Source organism: Pleurodeles waltl, chromosome 3_1 (assembly GCF_031143425.1).
Source record: "Pleurodeles waltl isolate 20211129_DDA chromosome 3_1, aPleWal1.hap1.20221129, whole genome shotgun sequence".
NCBI lineage: Eukaryota > Metazoa > Chordata > Amphibia > Caudata > Salamandridae > Pleurodeles > Pleurodeles waltl.
This window is the reverse complement of record NC_090440.1, coordinates 935,441,033-935,453,825: the sequence shown is the minus strand read 5'-3', so window position 1 is coordinate 935,453,825 and position 12,793 is coordinate 935,441,033. Positions and strand designations below refer to the sequence as shown.

Genomic DNA, 12,793 nt, shown 5'->3' with positions numbered 1-12,793 from the left:
CGTATTTGGCACTGTGGGTGACATAAATATTTGGACCGTCCCCACTTTTCCTTTTAGCTACAGCCCTGTTCAAGGGTCAGTTAGCTGTATCTCCCTCGGTTGCCAAAGCACAAAAAACGACCACCTATGTCTATGTCTGGTCAAAGAGAGTTCCAAATTCTAGGCCAGTGAATGAATGTTTTTGTTTCTTAAATCTAGGCAGTCCCAGAAGTAGTGAAAATACCTGCATAGTGTGCGATTACTTCCAGATCTGGTCAGTTTTGACTCTAGGTATCCCGGAGTCCCAAGGTGAAGAGATTTGTTTTAAATCGAGGCTGTCTTGAAAATACATTTGCTTCACACAGGAGCCATTCTAGTTTAGCGAGTGAGGTGATGTAGTCGGAGCGTCATTCTCCTGAGATGAGTGTGGCTGCTGGATTGAGAGGGGCCTTCATGGGAACTAGGCGGGATTTCCGCGTGCTGGTGAGAGTCGCATTTTCATAGTCCAGTCAAGATTTGACCAAAGTTTTATCACTTGTGTTAGGTCCTTTTTGTGGATGAAGAGTTTTACCTTTTTGAAGAGACTGGGGCTGTGCAAGGCATTTCTCACTGTGGAGTTGATGTGAGCATCATGCTCAGGCTCCTGTCTAGTGTGATTCCAAGTGATTTGGTGCAGTTGATTGTAGGACTGCCGATGGGAATATAAAGCTTTTGATTGGTGAGGAGTTGCCTTGTGGAAAGATTGGGAGGAATTCCATCTTCTCGGGGGTGAAGCTTTGTGTGAATGATAGATAGTCACTGCTGTACCTTTTTTACGGTTTGGTTGAAGTGGAGGGCATCTCTGAGAGAGAAGACTTTTAGGTAGAGTTGATTATCATCTGCATATAGGTGGTATCGCCGTCAGGGGCTCCATGTAAATGTTGAAGAGAGTGGGTGATAACATTGAGACTTGGGTAATTCCTGGGTTTATTGGAGATGGGTTTAAGAGTGAGTCTTTTAGCTTAATTATCTGTGTGCATTTACTGAAGTACGATGTGAACCAATTTAAAACTGTGACGGTGATACCCATGGGTGATTTTAGGTTGTTTATGAGCATGTTGTGGTTGACCAAATTGAAACTCAAGGAGAGGTTGAGGAGTATAAGTAGGCATGAGCCCCCTGTATTCACCATTCTAAAGATGTCATTGGTGATGGTGAGGTTCGCCCTTACACCTCACTAAAAGATGTCAAGTAGGTCATAGTCTTCAAATGTTGATTGAGGTGGGACAGTATGCATTTTTCAAGGACTTTGGCCAGGAAGAGATGTTGGTCATAAGGCAGACTTTGTTCAAATCTTCAGGATCTGTTCCTGGTTTCTTGAGGAGCAGTGTGGCCTGTCCAAGTTTCAAGTAGCCTGTAATTGTTCCTTAGAATAGTAAGTTGTTGTTTATTTTGGTCCAAAGAGGTGTGATGAAGTGACTGAGTTCTTTGATAAAAGATTAGGAAATGGGTCCAGCTTTGTGGGTCATTGGATTCAGGTTTGATATGACTTAGATGAGTTTGTCTTCTGCGAGTGCCTTGAATTCATGCCATGCAGTGCTGTTCTTCTGGGATGGCGACGTAGTATGCTTAGTGGTTTTGCTGGTTTCGATCTCTGCGTTCAGGTGTGTAATCACTGAAAGCCTGTTGTTATCAGGGTAGTTGGTCAGAGTGTTCAGTCTTTGCAATCTTGTCAGCAAAGAAATATGGGAAGTCCTCTTAGTGCTCCACTGTGGCGCATGTGTTCAGGGCAGTGATGGGGATGTTTATTCCCTGATGTTGTAGAGTTTATCTGGGCAGTTTCTGGGCCTGTCTATGTGTGATTGGAAGAAAACGGCGTTTGCTTTGAAGATGTGTTTCCTGTACCTGTAGTAGGCTGAGGTGCGGGGATCGGAAGTCTGGTCTCCATCTTCTCTCAGCTAGTCTGAGTTGTCTCCTCTCTTCATTTAGCTCCTTGTTGAACCAGAAACATGATTGGTTGTTCCTGAGTCTCTTGAGTTTTAATGGGGTAACTTGGTTGAGTATGTCGAACATTGTTTCATTGTACTGTGATGTCAGCTAATAGAGAGCATGCTGATCATCAGGGGGTTGAAGACCAGAGCTGATCCTTGCTGCTAGTTTGTTGGTATTGATTTTCTTAGTATTTCTGACCTAGCTTGTAGGCCTGCAGGTATGGGATTTGATGTTAGGGTGTTCAAAGGTGAGGTGGAATAGGATGATTGGTGGACTGACCTTCCGCCGCAAGGACTGAAGCTCTGTGGTGTGGGGGAGGAGGCAGGATACTACAAAGAATGCATATGAAATTCAAAGCAGCTCCCATCACTTTGCAGAAGATAATTAATTATTTGTCCCTGTCAGCTGTGGTATTTGGGTAGTGAATTAAAGACATTCACCTTATGCCCAGAGGATGTTAATAGCCTTACAGGATGGGTAGATGTAAGTGATTTTGTCTACAGCATACAAAAAAAAATCACATATTACAATATATTTCAAGAGGGCAGAAAACAAGGACTCATTCTTTTCTTGGAACTTTTTTACACAATTGATCTAAATTCCTCTTTAATTGTGAGTTCTGAAAGCAGCATTATTTCGCAAGCACAATCGGAATATAAAAGAGGCCAAATAATTTGCATCTATTTTTGATGTTTGCACTCATAACTGATGACTATTTTATGGATAATGCTGTCCTGTGGGACTCTTTCTTGCTGGATAGAAAAACAATACAGTATATATAAACCATGAATAAACCCACTATCACAAGACAGTTTTTTTAGAACATAGACTGCATCAACAGAAGAAAAGAAGCAAATTTTTGCTAGTTGGAAATGTGAAGAATTATGTTGTGTTCTCCAGAAGATAATAATGCATATGTTTTACACAGGGGGAGATTGAGAGGGTAGTATTAATAAAATGGTGTCAACTTGCTTCCACATTATTAATTCCTAATGAACAATATTTTCAGTACTTTCTTTTGAATGTGAATAGTATTGGTTTCCAAATTATCCTCAATTTACTATAGCATTTTGATAAATTTGTATTAATATTTATATGTGCAAAAAGGACACAGCAGATTCCCATCATGCATCCTCCCTCCCCTCTCCCAGTCATTACAAGTATGAGGTGCAGTTTAAGTCCCAAAGGATACTAAGTAAACCAAAAAAGATGCCAGTCTTATTTGTATGACAACTGACCCCCACTCAAAAGTACCTCCCCTTCCTCTCCAAACTACTATTTTTTCGCCTGTCGACCAGCGGTACGCAGGATGCATTGATCAGCCAAGTAAACAAAAACTTACCAGCCAAGTAAACCATACGCTTTTCAGGGTCGAGCCTGCTAGTGTATGCACTAGTGAATGTGTCTCATTTGTGAGACTCTATTGTGTACAGTAAAGGGCTGGGATCCCACCTGTTGCTTACTATTTGGCGGCTTTCATGGCACTCTTCTTTACAGCCTTGTAATTTGTCACTGCCGGCCAACCATGATTTCTGTTCCTCTGGGTGGAGCAGGGTCCAAGTACTGATTCAACTTAATCAGTGCCTATCCACTGCTCCTGACATGATTGAGGTACTATTTTGTCCTCTTTAACTTCTGGTGCCCTCCAAACAAAAGGCTTGTGACTGGCAAAAATGTGCCCAGCAGGACAAACAAAATTTCTAAGTTTTATTTTTTATAGCTCAGTTTCTTTTGTTTGCCAAGTCATCTTTTCTCACTTTGCACTCAGGTTTTATTTTGAGTTTGCTCGTGGGTGCTGTTCTCAAAAGATGTTGGTTCTGGTTCTAAATATTGAAAAACAACATTGTTTCTTTAATATGTCTAATTTCTGAAATGATGTTTTAACACATCATCGTGCACTACACCCCAATCCACCCTACTCCAAAGCACCGCAACCCAGCCCACCTCCCCTCACACCAATCCACCCCACTCCAATCCAAACCACTCATGCCAATCTAATCCATTCCAAACTCACCCCACCCAAATCCTCCCATTCCACCCCAGTCTAACCTGCCCCATTCCATTTCACCCCATTCCAATTCAAAACATTCTGCACCACTCCAAAACAATCTGCCCCACTCCAGTCCAAAACAACCTGCCCCACTCCACTCTGCCCCAGTCCAATCCAAAACAATATACTCCACTCCAATCCAAAACAATATGCCTCACTCCCATCTACCCCACCCCAATCTGCCCAAACTCAAAACAAGCTGGCCACCTGTAATCTGCTGCACTCCAATCCAAAACAATCCGCCCCACTCTAATCTTCCCCACTCCAATCCAAAACAATCTGCCCCACTCCAATCTTCCCTACTGCAATCCAAAACAATCTGCTCCACACCAGTCCAAAACAATCCGCCCCACACCAATCTTTCCCACTCCAATCCAAAACAATCTGCCCCAATCCAATCTTCCCTACTGCAATCTAAAACAATCTGCCCCACTCCAGTCCAAAACAATCTGCCCCACTCCAATCCACCTCATTCCAACCTGCCACACTTTAATGCAACCTGCCCCACCACAGTCCGCCCCACGCCAATCCAAAACAATGGCCCTCATTAGGACCCTGGCGGTCCATGGACCGCCGGGGCTGCTGTGGCGGTCTCACCGCCGAGGGACCGGCGCTGCAGACTGCCATAGTATGACCGCAGCGGTTTGGCCACTGACAAACCGCTGCATCCCCGCCCATCCCGCCACTTTACTGCGGCCTGCCTTGATTGAGGTTTCCACCTGCAGCCCGGCAGGAGTCAGATAACCACAGAGGTTATTTCGACTCGGGACACCGCCAGCATTTTCCTGGCGGTCTCATCGCCAAAAAATGCTGGTGGTAAGGTATCCCGATGACAGAAAGCCATCTACTCCGATGTCTTACAAGAAACATAGTTTTTTTTTTCACTCTTGTTGTACCCAGAAATCAGCAGCTCCAGATTCCATTTCCCCTTTTCAAATTCTGGTGTTCTTAAGGGAAGGCTTTATAAAAGGGTTAGCTACTGCCACCCTGTGGGCTGCAGTTCAAGCATTAAGAAGTCCATCTCATGAATTCTATCTGATTTTTCTTTTGGCGGTGCTCGTTCTTAAGAGTTTTAGACTCAAAAGGCTGGCAGTTCACAATATAGTACCCCACTTGGGATTTGTCAGTTGTGCTGAGAGGCCTGTAGTTGGCTCCATTCAAACCACTAGAGAATACGAGTCTGCAACATATGCTAGAGATGATGGCCTTTCTCTTAGCCATCACCTCTGCCAAAAGATTAGGCTAATGTCTGCCCTTTTGAATAAGTTTACCTATTTGTTTTTTGCAGATAGGGTTGTAAGCCACTTAGATCCCAAATTTGTTCCGAAAGTACAGTTCAAGCAACATTTTTCCCAGTAGATAATTATGCCAGTTTTCCCATCCTCTTCAGGCTCGAACATTCTATCTACTCTGGATATATGAAGAAGTCTATTGAGCTACTTTCAGAGGAAAAAGCCTTTTAGAGTCTCTAACTCCCTGTTGGTCTCTTGTGGGGCACCAACAAATGAAAAAATGTCACCCCCCACAATGAGTCTATGGATTAAAGGGGTATTGCACAATGTTACAGGTCAGCTGTGTGCTAACCCCCTCAGGATATCTAGGGTAAATCTTCAGTAGTGGCTTTGGCTTCTTGGGCTGAGCGTATGGTATTTCTTCATATGAGAATTGCAGACAGCTATATGGGCGATCCCTCAGACATTTATTTCACATTATTATTTGGATTGAAGAATACTAGTAAGTAATTTTATGTCAAGAACGGAGGCTCCTATTATGCTTCTCTAACTTGCTTTATTTTAAATAGCAGCAGTCAAGAAAACTACAACTCCCATGGGGCTTAACAAACCAAAAGCCAATGGGAGAAGAACAGGAAGAAACAGATGCACCAATCACCATACACGGTGCTACGTAACCACTAAGTTTGACTGCGACCAGCCCTCTTTCTTGCTGCTCGCAGTCAAGATAAGTGGTGTTTTTATTCTCTCTTACGTACTTTCATTGTTTATTGTTTATATAATTAATTATTTTATATACAAAAGCGCTTAACTGGCTTCGGGAGCTGCGCTCGCGCGCGTCTTGAGGCATTTTGCCTCAGTTGTACGAACGTTCTAAAACGAACGCTCCTTACCGCCGTGTGCCGGTTTTTCTTCCCACACGCTGTTTGGAGTCCTGGAACCTCGCCTGCTCTTCCTCCCTGTCGCTTGTTCACGCGTTATCCTTTTGGCTTGACCTGGACACACCTTAGGGGCGTGTATTTACCTTTTTTCCTCCCATTACTTCCTGTTTGTTTTTAAGCCTTTCTGCAAGGGCTTTTTTCTTTCTCCCTGATACAATTGTATCGGTTTATTCCTGTACCATTCCCTTTATTATGGATCCTCAGGATTCTTCATCAACCAATATGGATGATTTTGGAACCCTCATTAATGAGGCTGTGGTAAAAGCTGTTTCAGCTTCTATGTTAAAATGTCCAAAACATTTGAGACCACTGTTCAAAACATGGTCCACAAATCCTTCCTGGCCCATTCTGCAGGGGATAGCAGAAAAAGAAAATCAAAGGATTTGTACATTCAAAAACCATCCGCTAGCGCTGTTTTGACTGGTGAAGCTTCTTCACCCATGGATGAGGACGAGTTTCCTCCCAGGCCTCCTTCTCAGGAGGGGAATAGTAATGTTTTCATTAAATGCAAATCTAAGGTTAAACATTCTGTTACAGCGCCAAAACAAATTGTTATCTCCCACATTTCCGATACCGATGACGACGTCGGTGATGCAGATGAGGCAGATGACGCCTCTGATATATGGGGTTCACAGTCTCAGGCTTCCCCTGCTAAAAAGCCTAAACTAAATGTTTCGGACCCGTTCTTTGCCAAAACCATTTTAGACGTGGATGGTAACCCCATGTTCGACCCATCACTCCTACACCACCCTAACTCCGCAGAGTGGTCTCCGTCTTCTCACGTGGGTAAATACATTGCTTCCAGGTTGAGAGTTCCTCTTGATAAGCAGACAAGGTCTAAATTGAGATCTGAATGTCCCAGACCATCACTTTTTTCCCACATTACAGCGACCCCTACAATTGACGATTCTATCCTTACCTTTTTCTCCAAATTCGGAAAGGACCCCCATAAGGGGGTAGATAAAGCCTGGTCAAATTGCCAGGACAAACTGCTGGATGTAGTGGGTCCTTTGGCTCGTATTCTAGATCTCGCTGAATCAGCAAAAATGGACGAGGCGGACATTGATCCGGCTGAGCTATCCTTTTGGACACAGAGAGCCTTTTGTCTCCTTGGCAACGCTAACGCCTCCATAATTCATGAGAGAAAGAAAGGTTTACTCCTAAAATTGGACCCCAAGTTGTCAAATCTGGCCAACATGGATCCCGGCGTTAAGGCTGATGGTCATCTTTTTGGGGATACCTTCGTTAAAGACTTGGGAAAATTCGTTTCTACTTTTTCCTCAATTGACAAGGCTCAACAAAACATCAAAAAGGTGTTCAATCAACGTGTTTTTGCCAGGGCCGGTACAGGCAGGAGCCTCTCTACTGGCCGATCCTTCCAGGGAAACAGAGGCTCCTATTACTCCTCTCAGTCCACCTATCCATCTCAAGACTACAAGCCCCAGTTCTACCCTCAACGTTGCAGAGGCTACAGAGGTCGTGGGCAGCGTGGATTCCGATCCCACAACAACCAAGGTAAGCCCTGTTTCTGGCCTTCCTCCAACAGGGGGACGACTTTGTCATTTCACCCAAAAATGGCGCACTCTGACTTCAGATCCTTGGGTTCTCAATACTATTCTGGGTTACCAAATAGAGTTCTATGCCACTCCCTTCCAAAGGTACTTTCCCCCTCCCCTCGTTTTTTCACAGAGATGTCTTCCCTTATTTCAGAAGAAATAACTTTGTTGCTTTCAAAGCAAGCCATCCAAAAAAAATCTCTAGATCCCTCTGGTTTCCTCAGTTCTCTCTTTCTGGTGCAAAAGAAAAACAAAAAGTTCAGGCCCGTGATAAATCTCAGGGATTTCAATCAGTTTGTTGTTTATCTGCATTTCAAGATGGAGACCATTATCCATCTCAGGGACATTCTCCTTCCCTGCATTTCATGGTACATCTAGACCTTCAGGACGCCTAGCTTTCAGTTCCCATTCATCCAACTCACAGGAAATATCTTCAGTTTCAATGGCTAGGCCAGACATATCAATTTTCCTCCCTTCCATTCGGCCTTTCTTCCGCACCGTGGTGCTTCACCAAGTTAATGAAACCGGTCACGGCTCACCTCAGGTCATTAGGCATCAGACTTCTAATTTATCTGGATGATATCCTCATACTACATCAGGATCGTGCTACTCTCTTATCTCAGTTGCAAATAACTTGTTCCCTTCTCTCCCAACTCGGTTTTCTTCTCAACGAAGCAAAGTCCAATATTCTCCCATCTCAAAGAATAGACTTCTTAGGGTTCGAGATAGACTCCTCGTCCTCTACTCTCCATCTCCCATCACAAAAAGTACATACCATAAAATCGGAAATTCGGAAAACACTCAGCAGATCACTGATCTCCCTCAGAACTCTGGCCAGGATTGTGGGCCTTCTGTCTGCTTCCATTCAGGCCATTTTTCCAGGCCCTCTCCACTACCGTGCTCTCCAGAGACTAAAAATCCGTCATCTCAGAAGAGGTCTTGCTTATTCAGAGATGATAGCTCTCGATCACGAGTCTCGTTTAGAACTCCAATGGTGGACAGACCATTTAGATGCCTGGAACGACAGGGCTATTTTTCCATCAGCCCCCGATCTTGTGTTAGAATCCGATGCAAGCCTGACGGGTTGGGGTGCCCGTTGTGGCTCAATCTCGACTGGAGGTACATGGTCACTCGAGGAGTCCAGGTTGCACATCAATTATTTAGAGATGCTTGCGGGCTCCTTTGCAATCAAAAGCCTAGCAAAGGACAGGGTGCAGTGTACCATCCTCCTCCGCATGGACAATGTTTCGGCTGTCCGTTACATAAACCATCTCGGAGGGACCAGATCGAAGCCCCTAGCAGACCTCGCAAAAAGTATTTGGGAGTATTGCCTCCTCAACGAGATTTCCCTCTCAGCAGAATATCTCCCAGGTTCCCTCAACCAGACGGCGGACTGGCACTCGCGCTTCCTCAGGGACTACAGCGATTGGAAACTTCATCCCTCAGTTTTCCGTTCTATATGTCGCAAATGGGGCCCTTTTGCCATAGACCTTTTCGCTTCCCGTCTCAACTCCCAGTTACCCCTCTTTTTCAGTTGGCGCCCAGACCCTGTCGCTTTGGCCTCCAACGCTTTTCTACAAGACTGGTCCCAAGCAATCAATTATGCGTTTCCTCCTTTCTTAATGATCACCAGGGTATTGGCCCAGATCAGACGCCAGAAAGCCACATCAGTACTGGTAGTCCCTTTCTGGCAGTCGCAAATGTGGTTTCCACCTCTTTTGGAGTTAGCAATCGATTCCCCTCTTCTTCTCCAGTCGTTCCCTTCTCTTCTTCAAGATCCACGCGGGAATCCTCATCCCCTTGTCATCAGCAACACGCTTCAGCTCTCGGCATGGAAAGTGTCGGGACTTCCCGACCTTCAATCCCGATTTCGGATGAAGCTGCGAACCTCATCAGCAAGGCCTGGGCCCCAGGCACCAGAAAGGCATATAGCTCTGCCTGGTCGCTATGGTCTAGCTGGTGTGTGGGAAGGGACCTCGATCCAGTTTCAGCAGATATAAATGATGTCATTAATTTCTTAGCGGCGCAAGCTGGTTTAGGTAAGTCATACAGGACGATTTGTCTTTAAAATCGCTTTCTGCCAAACTAACCATGTTACTCTGCCTAGTTTCTATCAAATGTTTATCTGATGTTCGAGCTCTGGATGTTTCTTCTCGACAATTTGCCCCTTCAGGTGTATTATTTTCGGTTCATAAACGCACAAAATCTAATCTACATACAGTATTCTACCCATATTTTCCCAATCAACCTAAGTTATGCGTTGGTCAATGTCTTAAATGTTACGAAGAACGCACGGCTGACCTCAGAACGTCTTCCTCTTCCCAGTTGCTCATTTCCTTTCGCAAACCCCACAAACCTGTTGCTTCAGCTACGCTTGCCAGATGGGTTTGCTGGGTTATGTCTCTGGCAGGTACCTCTGTTTTTGGGGCTCATTCCACTAGGGGTGCGATGGCCTCCAAGGCCTTTTGGGTTGGTTCTAGCTTGGGGGACATTCTGAGGTCAGCCGATTGGTCTAACGATAATGTTTTCAGAACATTTTATTGTAAACCTGTACATACTGCAACTTCTGTAGTGATTAATATGCTTTAAAAAAGCATAATAGGAGCCTCCGTTCTTGATATAAAATGTAGATTTTCCTAGTAATTTATGACAGAAAGTCTTCATTTTATTAAAGACACGGAGGCGAGTACTATCCCGCCTCGAGTGGAACAAATTTTTTCCTAATTTTTTGTCCTTTTCCCTCCCTCACAGCAACATCCACAACAGCGCAACCAGCTACCTGATCGGACCCTGGTTATGCCAAGCTCGTACGCTGCTTCTGATCTCCAGGCTTCATTTCAGAGGAATTCACCGAACGTCTCCCGACTTTCTCCTCGTCTCTTCTTTTGCCTGCACTTACTTCAAGAACTTTGTTCTTTGATTCTGGCAGTTGCAATCATTTTGACTATTTTTCCGTTGTTTTCACACATAGACTAAACACTCGCATCAAGAAAGAGGGCTGGTCGCAGTCAAGCTTAGTGGTTACGTAGCACAGTGTATGGTGATTGGTGCATCTGTTTCTTCCTGTTCTTCTCCCATTGGCTTTTGGTTTGTTAAGCCCCATGGGAGTTGTAGTTTTCTTGACTGCTGCTATTTAAAATAAAGCAAGTTAGAGAAGCATAATACTTGCCTCCGTGTCTTTAATAAAATTAAGACTTTCCGTCATAAATTACTAGGAAAATCTACATTGTTCATTAATCACAATATGTGGAGAATAATTTCCCTCTTTAGTTGAGTAGCATTTCAATCTTGGAAGACAAATTGCCTCTTAAGAATGGCATCTCTGCAAATAACCAACACAAAGAGTAGCCACCGAGATATAGTAACTCACCCCGTGCTTGGTCGCTGTAGTGTGATAACATTGGAGTTGTAGTCTCAGCGATATCAAAACCCATGTAGCAGTGCTTAATTTGTAAATAGAAAAGTGCCGGTGCTCAGAGCTCTCCTCTGAAACACGCGGCTGCTGCAGTTAAATGTGTGAACACGGAATACTGAGGCGGCGTAATCCTGAAGCCATGTCGGGCCTCTTTAATCCATGTAAAGCCACTCCCTGCCCCTCCAGCTCACTCTAGCAGCTTTCTGCTTTCTCCCATTGTGACGCTTTTTCGTTTTTCCCTTCCTCCGTCTTTCCCATATGTGTCTTTTGTTCGCAGCAAATGCTTGAGGCAGAAGACTAAGTCCCGGCCCTCAAAAATAGGTGCCGGTGCTCAGCACCTGTAAACAACAAGCACAAATTAAGCACTGCCATGTAGTATTTTGCTCGCTGAAATATGTTAGCCCCTGCAGGACTTGGCCACTGAGGTTTGATACCTCAAGACGAATGTGACATTAAAGTAAAATAACATTTGCAGTAGAAATTGAGTTATTTGAACTTCTATCGTGTATGACCACTAAGCTATTATAATTTATGAGGTGCATAGACAATATGCGCTGAAAGCCAGCGCAGTGAATGGAGCGTAACATTTACACAACAGAGCTATGCGTAGACAGTGTATTTATTTAGGCATGCCCTGAACTCTGACCACCCTGGCAGAGCACAAAGAATGTCGCCATCTACCTCTTCTAGACATGTACAATGAGAGCTGGTGAATAACCAATGAAACTCCTCGAAAGCAAAGCGTAGCCTATAACATGTTAATTTCGAGCTCAGACAGCGAGATATAGAAAACAATGCAGCTTTAGATCTGATAACCTATTAGTGCAGACTGAGACTGGATAATTAATAAGACCTGTAGTACAGCTGATCAATAAAACTGAGACACCTGCATTGCATAGGTTATGATATCTGATGCAAGTCATTACAATGCAAATCAATTCATTCAGTAAAATACATGTGCAGGGAGTATGATAATTCGTATAATTTACGGCTCTGAAGGCTAGTATTTATAGAAATGGTGTGGATAGCTATGCAATATCTGAGTAGGGAGTTTCCCTTGCATATATATTTTTATTTACCTGCAAGGTACGGTGAAGAGTCAATAATTCCGTCTGATACTTTACAACACTGCCGATAGCCATACTGTTTACATCCGTCGCCTGGCGACGCATCGAATCTTACGAAACTGAAGAAGGACTGCCAAATACAGACCTACTTCCTAATTTAGGGAGAAAGGCGGGCGGGCGTGTGTGGTATTTCTGCCATAACTTACTGTCTCGGCCATGGCTAATGTGGAATTTGACACATGCCAACGTAGACTCCCATGCATCTTTGTCAACAATAGCTTAAGGAGTACGTCTTGTAAAACGGAATACTTGGATGAGTATGTCATTTTGAAAGTATTGTAAAACTAAGTAATTGTTGGCATCCGGATGTGTTATAGCTAGAACCCTAGACGTGTTTTTAACAGATCACTGAGTTAAGTGGGAATAGATATATGCTAATAAATACATTGTTCAGGTCTAGCTACAGTAGCGTTAAAACGTGTACTTGAAGTCATGTCATAAAAACATACAGAGAATGAGAGAGAGACTTTAGTTTATCTCACATTAACCACTGATTTGTTTTCTGTCGGTCCACCTCAACCA

At 44.0% G+C, this 12,793-nt stretch overlaps 1 protein-coding gene across 4 annotated transcripts in view; it reads right to left on the bottom strand.

Annotated features, from left to right (window-relative positions):
- Positions 1-12,302, bottom strand: part of STPG1 (sperm tail PG-rich repeat containing 1) — a 253,375-nt gene extending 241,073 nt beyond the window's left edge. For 2 of the 4 annotated variants that reach the window (XM_069221308.1, XM_069221306.1), the window contains exon 1: positions 12,224-12,302. The gene's annotated coding sequence lies outside the window, so the exon portion shown is untranslated. The remainder of the gene's footprint in view (positions 1-12,223) is intronic. The other 2 variants (XM_069221309.1, XM_069221307.1) reach the window with 1 other exon arrangement.
- Positions 12,303-12,793: the final 491 nt, after the last annotated feature.